The sequence below is a fragment of the Rhinolophus sinicus genome, chromosome 1 (genome assembly GCF_057876585.1).
Source record: "Rhinolophus sinicus isolate RSI-liver-muscle chromosome 1, RSI-T2T, whole genome shotgun sequence".
NCBI classification, from domain to species: domain Eukaryota; kingdom Metazoa; phylum Chordata; class Mammalia; order Chiroptera; family Rhinolophidae; genus Rhinolophus; species Rhinolophus sinicus.
This window is the reverse complement of record NC_142501.1, coordinates 65,513,333-65,532,476: the sequence shown is the minus strand read 5'-3', so window position 1 is coordinate 65,532,476 and position 19,144 is coordinate 65,513,333. Positions and strand designations below refer to the sequence as shown.

Here is a 19,144-nt window from a genome sequence, read left to right as displayed (position 1 = left end):
TGTGTAGCCTATTAACTCCATTATCTTGGTGATGAAATTGCAGTTCTGAGAAGTTGATTAATATTCTCAAGATTCTAAATTTAATCAGCTGTAAAGGTGAGATTTGGATCTAGGTTTCTCTGAACCTAATGCCCAATGCCTCTCTTCCTGCCATCGGCCTGTTCTGACAAGGGTAAACCCCAGACGTGATCAAGGCTTGCCACAAACACGCGCATGCGCACCGCGGGTGCACTGCCGTCCCCAACCCCGGGGTTACCAGCAGCTCTCTTCCTCTTTAAGGCAGTGCCTCTGAAGAAATGAAGAGAACCAGAAAGGTATACACAGGTTGATTTGTTTCTATCAATGAGATTTTGCTGTTTCATATTATACCTCTTAGAACTAAATATGCCAGCCAAACTGTATTACAGTTTTTGAAAAAAGAAAAACAAAATCAGAAAAATGAAAGAAATACTCTAGTATTCTCGTTTGTAACCATCTGGCATCTTAAAATAGTAAAAGCGAGTAGCAGTTATGTGCACATTTTGCTTTATATAAAGACACCTAAAATACTATTGCAGATAATAAGCGGGTATTTTAAAAGTTTTTGAATGCAGCATAGTGATTGTTTAAATGACAGAGAGTGGAATAATACATTGTAAATTACTTTACATTTACAAAAGTCTTATGGGGAATATGTTTTTTCCCAGACAAAAGCTTTAACGCTTTTAAGTAAAAGAAGACATGACCCTTTTGTATCTTGAGTTGAAATTGTGCTGAGTTGCCTATTTGTGTAGCCCATGCCCCAGCTGACATAGCACATAGCACTTAAACTGTGTATATCTCACTCTTGGCTCTGACCTTGGGACCTAGGTTACACTCAATTACTGTATTTTCCAGGATATATGTTGCAATTTATTTTTATATACGTGTTTCTCCCTCTAGCCTGAGAACACTTTGTGGGCAGGAACTTAGTCATTTTTAAATTCCTAGAGCCTAAGATACATAAAGTCCTTAATAAATGTTTGTTGGCTGACAGTATTATAATTGGATGACTTATTCATCCTCCCGCAACTTCCCAAAGGAAGTTCATCTTGACTAAAGGAAATGCTCTCAGCTTTGGGACCAGCGTGGAGTAGATGAACTTCAGTGTCTACCTCTCCTGCGATTTGACCTACTACCCTGCCTCTGCTACCTGAACTATAACTTTTTCCCAAAGAACCATTTCACTTCCTCCCTGATGTTGAAACTCTGCTTTCCCTTGAAGACTCTCCTTCCATAGCAAATTTCTCTAATGGAGACTGCCTTCTCTCATTTCTCCAGATTCGTAGGAGATGACATCAAACCTGCAGAATTCTTTATACACCCCTTGGATACTTCTAAACCAGCACTTCCGATAGAAATATAATGCTAGCCCCCATATGGCATTTTAAATGTTCTGTTAGCCACGTTACAACAGTAAAAAGAAAGGTGAAATTAATTTTAATTATATATTTTATTTAGTCTGATATAGCCAAAAAATATTATTTTAATATGTAACTAATACCAACATTTTAAATAATATGTGTTACACTTTAAAATTTGTACTAAATCTTTGAAATCTGGCATTAACTTTATACCTTTAAATACATCTTCATTCAGAGTAGCCACATTTCAAGTGCTTAATAGCTTCTTGGGTCCAGCAGATACTGTATCGGATAGCAGGTTTAAACTATCGTTCCCCTGCAATTTATCAATATTTCAGAGCATTTTTCTTATACCACCTGTTTTTCATAATCTGCTGTGACTAATAAGATAATTTCTCACCTTTTCGAATTACAGTAGCACTGACTGCTATACAGTTTTTCCCCTGTTCCTTTCCTTGTCTTCATCATTGAACATTCTAAGATGTATGGTCTTACTCTTTCCCAGTGTCTTATCTCATCAGTTTCACTCATTACCATCCTCTCTAGTCTTTAATCCTTGCTATCAACACAAAATTTCTTAACCTCCATAATTTCTCACTCTGACTACCATTCCTAGCATTCTGTTATTACCTATCATAACACTTTTTTCCTAGTCTTTTTGAATTGTGGGGGAATAATTTTTGCAGTTATTTCAGGTCTGAGCACTAAGCTGCTGTGCCTACATAGAAAAGCTAATCATGGATCCATTTGTGAAATATTTGTGAAGCACGTATTATTTATTTGTCATTTACCAAACGGCAAAGATCCCTGCCCTCACAGAGCTTACAATCTACTGAGGAAATATATGAGAAACAAGCCCTTGCCATATATAGTACATTAGTTAAAAATAAATGTTGGAGCCAAATAAAGCAGAGAAGGAGGTGGTCAAATGTTGAGTATGGGGGTTGAAACTGTAGATAACATGACCAGCAAGGATCAACAGGAAAATTATATTTGTGCAGAAAAACCTTGGAGAAAGTTAGGCAGTAAGTGACATAGACGTCTGGGGAAGGAGTGTTCCAGGTAGAGGGAACAGGAAGTGCAAAGTCCTCAAATCGATTAATATCTGCAAATCATTGCTAATAATAGAGGCCTATAGAAGAATTCTGTCCAGAGGAACAAGCGATCATTGGCATCCCACCAAATTGAGGCCTAGTGGGAGCAGTATAAAGATGGGAAATGGCAGAAGCCCCTCTCATTTACTGTTGAGGAAAGAGACACTCAGAACAGTTATGTGGATTGCCCAAGATCATAGAGCTACTAAATGTAGGTTTGGACCTGGACCCAAGTCCCCTGACTCCAGGCCTGACGTTTTGTATTCATTCTGAGTAAGTATGATAATTGTGTGGTTCCCATGACAGAGCAGTGTAAATCTGTAATACAGTTTTGATGCTTGCCATCTCCTGGAGTTACAGGAGAGGTTAAAAGTCAGCGTCCCTAACAGGAATGCCCTCACATCAGATGCCAGCCACAAATTTGCAGTATACTTTTGACTAACTGACTACAAATTCAGGAATTCCTACAATCTCTTGAAGTTTGATAATTCACTAGAATGACCCATAGAAGTGAAGAAAGCACTATGCTATGGTTACGTTTTTATTATAAAGGATACAAACAGAACCATCTGTGTGAAGACATGTAGGACTAGATCTGGAAGAGCCTTGAACACAGAGCTTTTGTGACTTCTCTCTTTAGAATTAGGACACGTTGCCTTCCAGAAATATCAATTTGTTCACCTATCAGGAAGCTCACCAGAGCCTCGGTGCCCAGAGTTTTTATTGGGGTTTCATTGTGTAGGCATGATTTATTGAATCATTGGCCATGTGACTGAACTCAATCCTTAGCCTTTTTTTCCTCCCCAGAGACTGAGCGGACATCATGTGATTCAAAGTCCCATCCCTCTCATCTCTCTAGCCTGGCCAGCCCCCATCCTGAAACTGTCTAAGGGCCCATCATGAGTCGCTTCATTAGCATAAATTCAGGTGTGGTCTGAGGACCTAGTGTGGGTAACAAAGACAGTCCTGTCACCTGTGCAATTCTGAATTTAGAGACTCCCTCCCAGGAACCCAGAACAAAGCCAGATACATTCTTTATTATACAATAGAAATTCAAAACTATTTAGCTTATGAATTTTACTACAAAAATAGCTGCTCCAGAGATAAGAAAGTAGCAAGTAACTGAGGCAAAAAAAAAAAAAAAAAAAGAAAAAATCCTGACTGTGAAGGGAAGCTCCACAGCCAAAGCTCAAGTTCATCTCTTTTTGAGAGGGGCAGCTGCCAAGAATGGTAAATTAAAACATGTTTAGCTCCTCTTTTTCATCTAGGCCTCATAGCATTCTAGACAGATTTAAATTGCTCAGGATAAAGTTGATGTCACCCACTCCTTGGCTTAAGGGCTCTGGCAATGTCCCTTTCATTACCTCATAGGTGAAGGGAGGTCTTTTCTAATGAAGTTCTTTCTGGTGTCTCCTGGGCAGAGGGTAAATCTCATAACAGATATTTGTTCAGTTGCTTACTATAGTTCCTCCATCAACTTCCATGATCCCTGTAGGATTTTTCAAGTTTATACATTTAATTTTATTTAATATCCAGTTAAAACAAAAAGCTACATAAATAGATATCTTGTATTGCAAAAGAAGAAAACCATTGGACTGAGTTAAGATACATATTTTGGTTTAGGGAACTTGGTAATTTCACAAGTTTTCGTTACTTGCTATTTTCAACTGTGAAAAATTTATTGAAGTGTGTTTTTTAAATTCATTCATGTGTTTATCCAACAACATGTTTTGTAGTATCTCCTATATGGAGGGCACTGTATGAGACACTGGTATACAGACGGGACCAGGACTTCATGTCCCCTTTCAGATCTGCTCCTTAGATGATTGCAGTACAGTGTGGGAAGCTCCGTTACTGTGGTTCTTCCTCATGTATTGTGCGAGCTGGGAGGAAGAGAACTTAAAGTACCCCCACGGAGCAGAGATACAGGGGCAGGGAAAGTTTCTTGGAGAAGATAATGTCGGAACTAAGTATTAAAGGTTGAAGAAGCATTTTGCCTGTTCTAGGCAGTGTGTAAAGCGTGAGCAAAGGCCTGGAGGTGAGATGGAGCTTGTGGTGACTGAGAAACGAAAGCAGTTCTGTGGAGTATACAGTGAGTTGCAAGACATGACCTGAAAAGATAAAGAAGTGATCACATTGTATGCCGCGTCAAGTAGGTCTTCAAGATCTTTGAAAAGATGAGATTAAGGACAAGAAGGTATCCTTCAAACCAAGGTGCTCTCACATGAGAATACAAACTGCATGAGAACGTTTTTTGTGTACGTCGGGAGAATGAGTCATGCTGCTGGGGGAGGTTGTTGGGGTTAAGAACGGAAAAAAAGAATGGAAAAAAAAGAATCCTTTTATTAAAGGTAACTTGTGCAAGGGAGAGCAACCTGCTATAGGAAATTAAAAAAAAAAAAGATAGAAAGCCCACAGAATATTATGTGAATATGCTAAGCTTTAGATCTGGGCTATAATAGTTTAATAGTGGTGCAGAAAAAAAGTTACTTAGTGACTTGTTTAGATACCTGACACTACTTAAATATTTACAAGTTTAAGACAGGAAGTAGATTTCACTGTGATGAATGAACATTACTGCACTGTGGATGCAGGTGGTACATTTATATATTCATCCACTAAAATGTAAGTTCTGTGATGGCAGAGATGTCACTTTCTTCATTTCATTTCATTGCGGTGTCCTCAGATGAGCCTATAACAGCAGCCAGTACACAGTAGACCCTCAATTAATTTTCGTTGAATGAACTAAATATGCAGAAACTAAGATGTACACCCTGTCTAAACTGTAAAGGAAGAGGTAATACATATTATGCGTTTAGTATGATAAATGAATTTCAAAATCAACAAAATGCTAAGCTGATTTTTTTCCTAAGACTAGGGTTATGTTTGGGGAAAATGTCAGCAGTCATTTCCATATAACATAAGACAGAATTTATTTTTAGTCTAACTACGTACAAGTGATCTCATCTTTTCTGGTAGATTTCTCTGGAGAATTAACATGTTGATGATCCCGAGCCCTTGTGCAGCTCCTAGGGGAAGAGGCACAGGCTCGGTCATGCCTTTATATTAGCTTAAGTCTTGAAAAAGTGGTGCCAGCCTCCATTGGTGTTGACTGTACTCAAGAGAAAGGTTAAATCAGATAGTTAAAGCTTAACTTGCTTTGGAAACTTATGCGTAGCCAGTAAATCCACTCTCTAGGAGAAAAATTAGACGGAAGGCCAAAAGATGTCACACATAGGAAAGATTGTAAATAAAAATGGAAGTTGCCGCCCATAAGGTTAATGTCATCTCATGCTAAAGTCACTGCCATTAAACCACATTGGTAATCGCTGCGTTTTTCTTGCCTCTGATTTTAGCCCCTTGAGCCTACTGCCTTGAATGTTGGTTCTTTATATAATCTTTGTCCTGCTCACCTGACTAAAGAGTCAATTCCGTGTTGGCATCTAAGTGACCTATTCCCTTTAGTCTCAGACTCCTCAATAAACACTTGTTTGAGTGAGTCCCTTTTTAAATGTTCAAATATTTAAGCAGTTGGTGGGTAATCTGATGATTTTTTTTTTTCAGATAGGAATTAGTTTTTAGAGTGGGAGAGTTTCTAGGTCATGATCTTTCTTAAATGATTAATGAAGTAAGAACAATTTACTAATAGTTTCCCTGAAAATAAGACCTAGCCGGACCATCAGCTCTATTGTGTCTTTTGGAGCAAAAATTAAGATAATAAATATTAAAATAAGACTGGGTCTTATATAATGTAATATAATACCAGGTCTTTTATTAATTTTTGCTCCAAAAGACACATTAGAGCTGATGGTCTGGCTAGGTCTTATTTTCAGGGAAACACGGTATTTGGTGGTCTTGTGCTCCTGGGTCGAAGGAATCCTGGGTGAGATTCTCTTTGGGGTTGTAGATCAAAGCTGAGATACACAATACTTCTGATTCACGGGTTCCACTGCCTTCATCAAGTTTGCTTGAGGCCAGAAGCCTTTATGTTATGGCTTAGTCTCTCTGCATTGTGGTTGAAAATATTAGTTAGATCTTTGATACACTCAGTGTGTAAGATATGAAAGAAAATACTTAATGACATTTTCTTACCTATAAAAATACATACATTTTTAATGCCATTCAAAAGAATTTCACTTTTCTTCTGCGATAATCTTCCTATCAATGAGTGTGATAATGTCTAGCCATCAAACCATACAAATTCACTGTTTTATTTATTTAGTTGTAAGAATCCTCTAGAGTTTGACACATACCCTGTGGTTGATATTGGAGCCATATAACAATTTAACAAAATATTAAAAAGAGAGGTCCAAAAATTTCATGGTGATTTAGCAGAGTTAAGGAGGAAATTTTTGGACTCAGTGTTAGAAAAGAAATCATGGAGCCTTTCCTCACTGGTATTTCATCTAATATTCTCTGATTTCTGGGCTTTAATTCTTCGCTCCTCATCCCACTTGTGCCCCTCTATTTTAAAATGGATGTGCCTAATGGTTACTCTCACTATTTTCCAAACCTGAGATGGTTTTCCCAAATGCAAGAAAGGGAATTATGTCAATTATTTTTACTTAGAGATTTAAGTAGTGCTTGTAGATTTTACCATCTCAAATATTAAAATAGGTGACTCCCACGTATTTCTCACCTCTATTTCACTGTTGATCTTCCTCAACAAGAATGTCCTGGTTTCCCTTTCTTCACCCTTCTCCTCATTGCTTAATCAGCTGCCAGAATGGTATTTTTTGTATCCTTCTGAAAATTCCAGTGACGTCGGGAACCTGCGAATCGTGCAGTACTCATTCTTTTCCCTTGATGACATCATTGACATTGATGGTCACCCCTGCTCAGTACTTCAACCCCCTCCCCCCAACTTTGCCTCAAGTTATCTCGGTAACACGGCATGGTTATCATTTAGCTTTGGACTACTTCTTTCTCTCTCTTCCTCCAGTTCTTAAATTTAGCAAGTTTCAGAGTTCGATTGTTGGTCCCTTGCTTTTTTCTTTTATTCAGTTTTCTGTGAAGAGGCTTTAATTGTGTTCTCTCAACTTTCAATGTTCATTTGATGGCAGTACGTTCAGACACACAGGACAGAACATAGTATAGAGGTGGACTGCATTGCATTTTAGGAAATCTTTTACCCTGGGCATGCTCATTTTTCCCATATCTTTGAACTCCATTAATCCACAGGCTTGAGAGAAGATCCCATCTAGGTCCACTAGACTCGCTCTGAATTAGGCTAGACTCGTGGAGGCAGGATAAACGGACGCACCCATGGTCCCTTTGCTTTACATCTGGGATTAGACCTGCTTCCTGGAAGACAGTGAGCAAGGCTGAGCTCTCCGAATCACCAGTTTGGTCAACACATGAGCCTGGATAGAACACCCTCCTTCTAGGATGAAAACAGAGGAACCCCTAAATTTGGAGTTCATAAAATAACAGTGCAGATTAAGGGAAAGAAGTATCAAGCTGAAAGATCAGAGGAAGAGATTACTTCTGGTTGTAATTGTTTTGTTTGTTTGTTTTTGTTTTTGGCAAGTGTTAAATGTTCTTTATTTGATATTATACATAAACCAAACTAAAATGCCTTTCATTAAGGAAAAGGCAACAATTTAGATACAGGAAATTTTAATTAAATTGGCATAGTTAGAACCGAAAAGATAAAGTGGACACTGAGACCTTATCTTCGGGCTTTGCCTTTTAACAGGCTAATTAACAGAACTTGAAACACAAGCGAGTCTTGCTGTACTATGAGACAGTGAGGGGATTTCCTCAGTATTTAAACCTGTAAATGTAACCAGTTATGTAATCTAAATAAAAGACCAATTTCCTTCAGGTTCTGAGATGACTTTTACCATCTCTGTGAAAAGTTGAACATGACTAATCACCTCCAATCATATCTTTAGAAGGGAAAACAGTGATAGCTCTTGCTGAACCAAATTATCATCCAAGTTGGAAAAGCTGATTATATCCATTTAACTAAAAGCCAATCTTATTTGAATCAGGACTGCCCCAAAGAAATCTTCTATCAGCCATTCATGATCTGAATTCTGGTATATGAGATCAATTTAAATATAGCACACTTTGAAAAAGTCATGAGATGTTGCTAGTTAGTAATAAATAAGGCAGTGGCCAAGCATGAGTCCTTAGTCGCCTTCTTGAGACACGCTGTCAAGTCTGCCCTTTCTTCCATCTTCTTAATGACAGCAAAGGTCATTTTTGCTCTAGGGATATACTCCTTGGGATTCTCCAAATACTCCACCAGTGTCTCCTCCCCCCAGGTGATACCCTTGTTCTTATTGGCATTCGTGTAAGAAAACCCAGGGGCCTGACCTGTCTTTTTGCCCAAACAGACCATAGAGATTTGGCCCCGTCTGGTGCTTGCCTCCCTTTTCCATGGTAGGGCACTGGGCACACTTCTGAACAAAACTCTTCTTGCCCTTTTCAATATCATCCATTTTAAAATCGCTCCTTCTTCACGTGTGATACAGAGACTCACACTCGCAAGCTGGACGTCCAGTTCTCTCTGCGTATAAGTATAATTTATAACAGGAAACAGTGGGCTATTTTGAATAACTTAGGCATCCTACATTGACTACATAGAGGCAAAATCTCAATGAAAGTATATAAAACCCAAAGGAAAGATTGCCTTGAGGTAAAACATGGATGGAATTTGAGATGATTTTGCTAAGCGAAGTAAGTCGGATGGAAAAAGTCGAGAACCATATGATTTCACTGATACATGGGATATAAAACTGAAAACAACAAAGGAACAAGACAAACAAATGAAGAAACAAAAACTCATAGACACAGGTAATAGTTTAGTGGTTACCAGAGGGTGGGGGGGCGTGGAGTGGTAGATGAGGGTAAAGGGGATCAAATATATGGTGATGGAAGGAGAACTGACTCTGGGTGGTGAACACACAATGTGATTTATAGATGATGTATTACAGAATTGTACACCTGAAACCTATATAACTTTGCTAACCATTATTACCCCAATAAACTTTAATTAAAAATAAACAAACAAACAAACAAACAAACTTGGAAAAATAAAAGGGACCCTGGATGACATGAGCAAAAGATGGCAAGGGGAGATAAATTAAAATGACAGAATTAAAATTTGCATTGGAGTGTTTAAGAAACACAATTGGCATAATGGAAAACATAGTCAATCACAAGCAGGAAAACCTTTACATGGTCTTTTAGAACACAGAGTAAATGTGCACTGAGATGACAGCAGCAAAGAGCAAGTGACGGAAGTGACCAGGAGCAAAGGTCCACCTTATGTCAGGACCTGGGAATATACATGTGAATAAGGCAAGTTTCCTGTTTTCGGTGTTCTCCCAGGCAGGTCAGTAAGTAGGTCTACTGTGTTTTCCTGAAAGTAAGACCAGGTCTTATATTAATTTTTGTTCCATTAGGGCTTATTTTCAGGGAATGTCTTATTTTTTCATGTACAACAATCTACATTTATTCAAATGCAGTCATGTCATCTTCTGGAACATCATCATAACGTACTAAATGCATCCATCTGGCTGAGATCTTAATGGGCTTATTTTCGGGGTAGGTCTTATTTTGGGAGAAACATGGTAGGTGAAGCTTCCTAAAAGATGTAAGATTTGAGTTGTCCTTGGAATGGGTAATACTTGAGCAGGCAAATGTGAAGGAGGAAAGGCATTCGAGGAGAGTGGCAGCTTGGAAACAGAGATGAGAGAGTGTAGGGTTCTCGTTAATTATTAAAAAATAGTTTTGAAGCATCGTCGATTTTCGAACTTCCTGGTTTGGTGCGAGCAATGAACAAGACAGAAAAGGCCTATTCCTTCATGAAGCTTGTATTCAGGAGGGAGGGAACCAGACAATATACAAGGGAACAAATACATAAATAAGGTAATTTTATATGGTAATATGTCCTAGTAAGGAAACAAGCCATATGGATGTGGTCAGGCGTAGCTGGGGGTGGGAAGACCACTTTAGATAGGGTGGTCAGGGAGGTCCTCTTCTCTAGCCTGGTAACATCTGAGCTGAGACAGGAACGCTGGGCTGAAACCAGCCATGCATAGAGCCAGATGAGCCTTCTGGAGGAAACGCATAGCAAGTACAAAGGCACTGAGGCTGAGCATGTTCAAGATATGACCCATCGCCTCATGAAGTTGAGTAGAGCTGTAGCTGACCTTCTAGTGTGGGTGATTTTTATTTTCATACAAAGATTAAAAGAAACATTTGGAGAAATTACTGGTCTTGGAAGTTAGAATGAACTTGTTCTCAGCTCTGCCAGTAACTAACTTCAGAATTTGGGTAAGTGTATTTTAAACATCTCTTGTCCTCAGTTCTCTGATCTGTGGCATGAGGGAAATGGTCTATAGCTGTGCACTTGCGCTTGGGTAAACATACCATCTGTCCCTGGGGATTCACAGTGGTGTGCCAGTGAGGTCAACCCAAAGCCACAATATAGTTCTGTGCAACTTCCAGGGCTATTAATTTCCCTAAGAGTTTGGGAAAAAATAATATGTAAATAGTATTTTGCACTAGAAGGCAAAATTCCCTTGCATTTTTAAGATTAAAAAGTCAAATGTCAAATATATTTCATGCTTTTGACAGGCCATTTTAGGCACTATTTCTATACTCATGAAAACAGTTTCCTCATGCATTTCAGTGGAAAAGTTTGAAAAGCATTAATCTAGAGACTCTAAGGTTTTTCCAGCTGTGATTCTATGATCCATGATTCTTTTAAAAGTTCCTTATTCCTGGGTTATTTATTGTTAACCTTTTTTCCTCTATGAATGAAAGAATGATCCAATGTAGATTGTTTTATGTTGCTTTTAATTGAAAGGAACTCCTTTTCAATTCAAAGAAAGAACCTTAAAACCAGAGTACTTCTCAGTGTTCTGAACGTATTAAACACCAAGCTTAGACAGAAGTAAAAGAACCTTATAAATTGCTTGTGGTAAATATTGTTTTCACTTCACAACCATAATCACAGATGCCTCACTCTCCGTCTGGGTCTTAGAGGAGATATGTTCTCCTTCTGGTCAGAATTTGCCTTTAAAAATATTCTGAATATATAAAATATAAAAAGTATTCTAAAGCACATGTTTGTCTCTCCTAATTTTGAGTTCAACCAATAGTGTCCAGAGGATTATATCAAGATACTTTTAACTATATATAACGGAAAACCCCACTTAACCTGGCATAAACAGTAAACAGATAGGTTCTCACACATAACGGGAAGCCAGCAGTCAGGTTCCATTTTTATTTTTTAGGACCTCAGCTCTACTTTATTCTCTGTGTTTCTCTTTTTCTCAAGCTGGCTTTCACAAGATAATTGTCACCACTGGCAGCAATTGTCCCCAATTGTAGTGGAAGAAAGGGTTTGTTTTCCTTTCCTGCACTCTGAGTGGCTAACTTAGGTCATGTGCTCAACCCTGAATCATTAATACCACAGCCAATGAGATGATCGTGATAGAGTAGGCTATCGACTCATCCTTTGAGGATAGGTTCTACTTCCCCTGAGAACTATGGGCTGCATTAAGAGAGGCAAAAACCTGAACTAAATCATGGCTCCACTTGGAAAGAAGAACGGGGAAAATGGATGTTAGATAGCAACCACTCCTGTAAGGCAGGCGTCTGTAGAAATAACTAAAGAGGTTTTATTAGTGAATCCTAATCTGTTCTTTAATGGTGGCAGCCAAGTTTTAGGAGGAGCAGTTTCCTTCTTGTCACCACAAACAGAGAGGGACTGAAATTTTTCATTTATTGACTGGCTTCCTACTGTGTTTCAAGAACTGAAACCCACGGGGTAGTCACAAATGATACGAATAGTGACAGGAATGACCAAGAGCTTAGAGACAGGTCTGATGTATCTTATTCACCTTTAATCAATATCTGCTCAATGATAAGCTCTGTGGGAGTGGGGACTCTCCCACTGCTTTGTTCCCAATGTATCTCTAACATGTAACACACTGCCTGATACCTATTGAGCATGCGCGACATATTTACTGAAATAACATTTATTGGAGCCAGAATCGTTAATGATTTCTGATAAAAGATCATGGAATAATAGAGACATGTACAACCGACGCTCAGTGACAGGCTTGAATAATTGGAAGGATCTGTAAGATAAAAATCTGAGGAGGTAAATTAATTCTTTCTCACTTGGAAGGTGTTAACATATAATGAAGGACTTGTGATGTCAGAAAAGCTCTGACACCTTGATTTAATGTACGTTTGGGATATCTGTACCCTAGAATCTGTCTTTTTACTTGATGAGAATATTTAGCACAGCACCTAACACATAGTACACATTAATAAATAATTGATGAATGAAGGAATAAATGAATCAATGGTGAACTTTCTAATTAGATTTGCGAGAATATTATGATTAGCTTAAATAGTTCATATCCAACTGTGCCTTCATGCATTTATTTTTTTTCCTTTGCTTTGAGTGGTGTGATTTGTGACAATATTAGCGCTTTGCTATTTTAATGGAGAGCTATATTTCTAACGGAGAAATGCAGTCTGGTGAGATGTGCGTTGACTCAGTATTCCATGTCCAACAAAAGCCTGCTTATTTAAAGCACACAGGTATAGACCTTGCCCCTGACACAATTGCCTTCTCAGTGTCTGAGAGCAAATAACCTCAAGGCCTACCAACTAAGTGTGCTCACTGATGTTCAAAATCCTACAGAATAATTTGACAGCATATTTGAAAAGACTTGAAAGACCACCTAATCCAACCTCCTATTTCATAGATGGAAACATGAGATCAGACAAGCAGGGTGATGGCTGGATTGTTGAGTCCTGGTAAATGGTAGAGGCAGAACTCACACTCAGGTTGCTCAGCTGAACTGCAGTTACTTCAACCATGTGGGGAAGTGAAGGATAATTAGAGTAGCAGGCTTATTTGTAAAGTTTGATTTTAGGCAATAGCTCGCTTCGAGCCATGGGGGTCTTGCAAGTACTGAAGAGACCTTTATTTCACTAATGGGCTGTTTGGAATAAGGGAAAAAAGATTAAAGTCACCATCTCCTGAGGTAGTGGAGAACATTATTACATGTAAAAGACTGAAGTTATTGTCAGAGGGACTGGTAACACTCACTGGGAAACACTGAGAATTTAAAACAAACTCCTCAGTTACTCCTTCTGAAGTGCATTGTGGGGTAAACGACCTTGCTAACACTGAGAAGAGAGCATTCCTCTGAGAAGACTGTTTAGTTGCCTATGAGGAGTGTCGATCGATTCACCTCTTAGGATATCTGTTATCGTTATTCCTATATGAAAATGGCTAATCAAGTTAGTCAATTCATTAACTTGTAATGCATACTTTCATGCTATTTCTCTTTATTGTTCAGAAAATTGTTTAAACAGGTTTGATTATCATACATACGGTTTTTAGGGTGCCCTCCAGGAAGCTCTGACATTCTATATCCCCTAGACAAATAAAAACTGAACATATAGTCACTCGCTCTTCTATATAACGTTTAAGAGGGATATTATAGTATATTTCTCATAGGCCATACATTCTTGAAAATGCGTTGTAATTCCTTTTTCAAAATACTGATTATTGTCTGGTATGTGGTTACTGACTGAAGTCGTGGAAGGTTTGGGTGGTTTTCAGGCTGCTTGGCAGTTTCCTAACCCCATTTCATTGGTTACATTACATCTGTGTCACTGTAGACATCGGTGTGTATGTAGAGATCTTTACCTAGCTTTGTTATTTTAATCTCTGACTTTGTATATAGAAGTTGATTTAAACATTCTTTTGGCCTTGTTTCTTGAACTCATCTGAAGAGAGTCCTATGTACTTATTTACTTATATCTTCTGCATGTGAATCTTATCTTCCCACGAGCCCAGAATCTGCTAGAAAAGCCAAAGTCTCATCATTTCCTTTAAAACGACATATCACTAGTAATTAACTTTATTTATATTTTGAGTAAAAAGTTCTTGTCTCGCTGTATTGATTATTCTCTGGTTCTCTTATGAACTAGGCATCATTTGTTATGTGGTACCCCTTCAATGTTCTCTCAGTCCAATACAAGTCCAATACTATGAAAATCAGCCACACGCATTTCTGTACCAAGTTTTTATTCCCTAGAAACAAAAAGAATTCAGAGAATGTGATCATCTTTGTCAGCTGATGGCGCAACTCTGGATCAGTTACACAAACACACCTGTATTTCTATGGGTTTGGTCATATATATCAGTTTTCATTTGACAGGGATCTTCCCGAGATTTGAAATAGAATTTGTTTAATGTATAGTTCATTCAGCAAATATTTACCATGTGCTTCTTTTGTCAGGCCCTTTGCACTGTGGTGATTGTGACAGATATTGTGTCAGTATTTCTCGTGTTCTGGGTATTGTGTTAAAGTATGCTAAAATTTTATGTCATTTACTCCTTCCAAAAGCTCATGAAATGCAGCCACAACTATCATTCCCATTTCATAGATGAGGAATTGAAACTTAGGGTAAGGGGTCTTCCCCAGATTTCTCAGCAAGTGAATGAGATACCATCCAGGTCTTCCTGAATCCAGAGTGTGGGCTCCTAATTCCTCCTGACTGACAAATACGAGGGGGTCGTGGATTAGATGGAAGGAGCTGTGCTGGCCCTTATCTAATGGTTTCTACTCCCACCTCCCCCCCAGAAGCAGAAGGTGAGGTCTTCTGCCAAGAGTTAAGTGGGATTAAAAAGAGCTTAGAGGTTTGTGGAAAGTTGAAGAGATTTGGAGGAACTCTTGTTGAGGGAGGAAGATGAAATGATGATGGAGACTGAGAGTGCCAGGCCCTTCCGGGGACTCAGTTGAGGCTGTGGACCATGAATTAGTGGGGTGTCAACCTGCCAAATAAAGTACAGTGTTGCAATACGGAGTTTTTCAGGAGCAAGTCAAATAACCTAATAGCTTTGTATCAATTGAGATTAGTTTCAGCTGCCAGAAAAGGAGACTCGAGATACGACTACGTTTCCCCAAAAATAAGACCTACCCCCAAAAATAAGCCCTAGTTAAGATCATCAGACGAGCGCATTTAGTACGTTATGACGATGTTCCAGAAGATGACATGACTGTATTTGAATAAATGTAGATTGTTGTACATGTAAAAATAAGACATCCCCTGAAAATATGCTCTACTGCGTCTTTTGGAGCAAAAATTAATATAAGACCCGGTCTTATTTTTGGGAAAATACGGTATAAGACCCGGTCTTATTTTGGGGGAAACACGGTAGTAACTTAAGATAGAGGTTCATTTTTCTCTCATGTGAGAGACATCTTAGGGTTGGTAGTCAAGAACTTCTTTTATATTTATACAGTCATCAGTGGCTCAGCTGTTTCTGTCTTTTTGCTCCACTCTTTTTAGCCCAGCTGCTCAGCCTCAAGGTCACCTCATAGTCACAAAATAACTGCTGGAGTTCTGGCTATCATGCCCACATTCCAGATAGCAGGAGGGAGAAGAAGGGAAGGGCAAGGCTCTCAACTGAGTCAGCTCCCTTTGTAGCATTTTCCCAGAAGCCAATCATTGGCTTCTGCTAAATCTTTAGATGCTCTTAAATACAAGGGAGTTTGGGTAATATAGTTTCTTTCTTTTTTGTCTTTTAACCCAGGCACATTGCCACCTACACCAGTTTAAGTACCTGCTTTTAAAGAAAAAAAAGAAAACTGGATATTGAAAACAACAGCAGTCCTTGCAGCACTTTTCTGTTCCCAGAGCTTCTGCTGTACACCCAACACTTGGAAACTTTAGATGAAAATTAGACATTACATAGGTACATTGTGAAATCCTCTCACAAGCTTAGAATGTAAGTAGCTGCTGTTGTTTTCTACTTTAAAATGACATGAGAGCATGGAGTCATGATTTTACAGAGGGAACAAAAAGGGCAAAGAATGATGCTGCTTCTTGTTTTTTTCCCCCAGGCAAGTCTTGCACCATGTAGATGGTTTTGGGCTTATGGATGTGTTCTAGATGCAGGGAATCTGGATGTATATAAAAAGTGTTGGTTGCTGATTGTTCTGTGTATTTATTAATTGGTTTTCTCATTCTTTCCCAAAGAGAATTTCACAGTTGTTGGTTTGTCTTATGAACAGTTGGTTTCTAAATGAAATATAAACCAGCTACATACATCCTTTATAAAAAAGATAAGGTAAAACAAACACTTTTGAAACCAATGCAATTTATTTCATGTTAATAATTTTCTGGGTTTCTGTTCTTGGAAGCAGTGTTCCCTTTTTCTAATCCTCTTTCCTCTCAGATGGCAGGCAAGTGGGGAAATCAGCAGGAGCTCCGTAGCTACTTTATAGTGACAAAGGGAAGAAATTAAAGATGGCCTAATATAAGGACCTGTAAAGACAAACATTCAGAATGAAGGAAAAAATAATACCTCTAGATCTATAGAACTGATTCTTTAAACATTTAAGTGCCTCCTGACCAAGCTTCCAGTTTCTCTGAATGGTTTTAATCAGATTTTGATGGAACCGCTATTCCTGATTTGTTTCAGTCCCGGTTCTTTGATGGTTGATGTTTGACTCAGTGTTATGTCCTGGCCCTGGGTACAGATGAGTGACTGGGGGTGGTCAGTGGTGTGTGCTGGGGTCTTGAAGTGTGCTGGACTAAACAGCAGGCGTGCTCAGGAGAAATCAGTCCACAGGGCCAGAGGAGTGGGAAGGTGTGTTCAGCTGGGAATTAGAAATACAGAACAAGGTGAAGAAGGCAGCCCAGACATCTTCAAATGATCCAGATGGGGTTTTTGTTCTTATGTATTGATATGTCAGTATTCAGGAGCCAGGAGCCAGGAGCAATGAGCAATGCTCTTACTCAGTATTTCACGTGGAATCTTGCATGGAGCTTTAGGCAGTTGACACATCTTGGGTTTATGGAAAACAGTTTTCTTGGATATTTCATCTGTCTCCCAGGATGACAGATCAGGTTGGAGGCTATCATAGAATTTTCTTTGCTGTTATAAACAGTTCTCTGAGCTGAAAGGCTTCCGAACTCATCTATTATTTCCCTCTGGGTGGGAAGTGATATCTCATGATTGGTAACAAAGGCTCACATATCACCTGCCTTTAGTGGTAACATTAGGGCATCTCATTTCCTAGTAGTGTGACTTTAATTTCCTGTCATCTTGGATGGCTGTGTTCAGAGAATGGCTTGTGCCAGCCCAAATTAAAAGGACTGACAGGAAACAGTCTTGCCTCATGTTACAGGTTGCCAGAAGGTATTCAGAAGCGTCCTTTTATGCCTTCCTCCAAGTGAATGGGTCCCACTGTTGCATTCCCATTATTTGGGAGTGGGACAGGGGCATTGGGCAGGTAGAGAATGTTGCACTCAAAATAAGAAGGAGTCTCAGCTGGGCAGCATTTATGGTCCTCGTGGGCACTGGTAAGGTGTGAAAAGCAGTTGACAGGATCAGAATGCCCAGAAGTTAATTCTCAAGTAAAGAAAAGATCAGGCAGAAGCTGAGTAGAGATTTCCCCAAGGTTATGAAATTTTAAGGAAAGCTTTTTGGGGTCTGGGCCCAATGATGTTTGTTCATGTTTCCTAGGAACTAAAATATGTATGAATGATATAACTTTTTTTTTCTGGAGTCTTGAGAATATTGAGTAAGAGTGATCAACGATAGGGAGGTGATTCTGAACCAGACACCACAAGGGCTCTTGGCTTTCTTCCGTTATTTCCCAGGTAGTACTTTTCACTCCAGACAACTTTTTTTGGTAATGCTGAGAGTCACTAGGTTTTGCGAAGTGCTCCTTCCCTTGCCCCCCTTTTAAAATTAAATTTATTTGGGATAATATTGGTTAATAACATTATGTAAGTTTCAAGTGTACAACTTGATAATATGACATCAGTATACTCTAGTGTGTGTTTACCACCCGAGGTCTAGTCTCCTTCCGTCACCATGTGTCTGACCCCTTTCACCCTTTTTGTCCTCCCCCCACTCTCCTTCCCCTCTGGTAACCACCGGTCTGTTGTCTGTATCGATGAGTTTGTTCTTTTGTTTGTTCGTCTGCTTGATTCGTTTGTTTATTTGTTGCTTTCTGTCTTACATCCCACATACAAGTGACATCATATGATTCTTGTCCTTTTTATGACAAGTAAGTCTGACTTTCTCCGCTTAGCATAATGCTCTCAGGATAACTTGTGCCTTGTCATGGTGATTGTGGGTTTTACTCTAGCTACATTCGCTGGTTGGGCGTTGCAAAATGGCACATAATCAATTGATTATAATGGGTATAATCAGCCAGTCGATCCCCCTGTTGAGGGAGAAGGACCAGAGGGGTGCAGGAGTGATTACAGCGGCGGGCCACGAGACGTGAAGCTGAGGAGGCGGGAGAGTGAAGACACGGGGAGGTGATGAGTAAACCCCGGACGTACTGCATTAGTACAGGTGGGAGAGAACATTGCCTGACAGTGTGAGACGACTGAGATTTTAACATTTAACACAGATTCATCAAAATCTGGCATTTTGGGGTAGTTTAATTTTTTTCTTGCCTCATCCTAATTACTGATAATCCTTATGGGTTTTGTGATTCAAATTGGTTTATATCATCTCCATTGGATTTCCAATATTGATAATTTTTGCTTTTCTAACATTTCTGGTTAATCTGCATTTCTTAAATAAACTTATGTATTACATTCAATGTATCAATACATATTCCCACCTAGAAATACTTTCACTGTACCGAA

General features: G+C 39.0%; 1 protein-coding gene and 1 pseudogene across 4 annotated transcripts in view; one reads left to right on the top strand and one right to left on the bottom strand.

The window, feature by feature from the left end:
* Positions 1-19,144, top strand: part of GRIP1 (glutamate receptor interacting protein 1) — a 622,932-nt gene that overhangs the window by 115,474 nt on the left and 488,314 nt on the right. The window lies entirely within an intron of this gene.
* Positions 8,574-8,925, bottom strand: LOC109447765 (cytochrome c pseudogene; annotated as a pseudogene).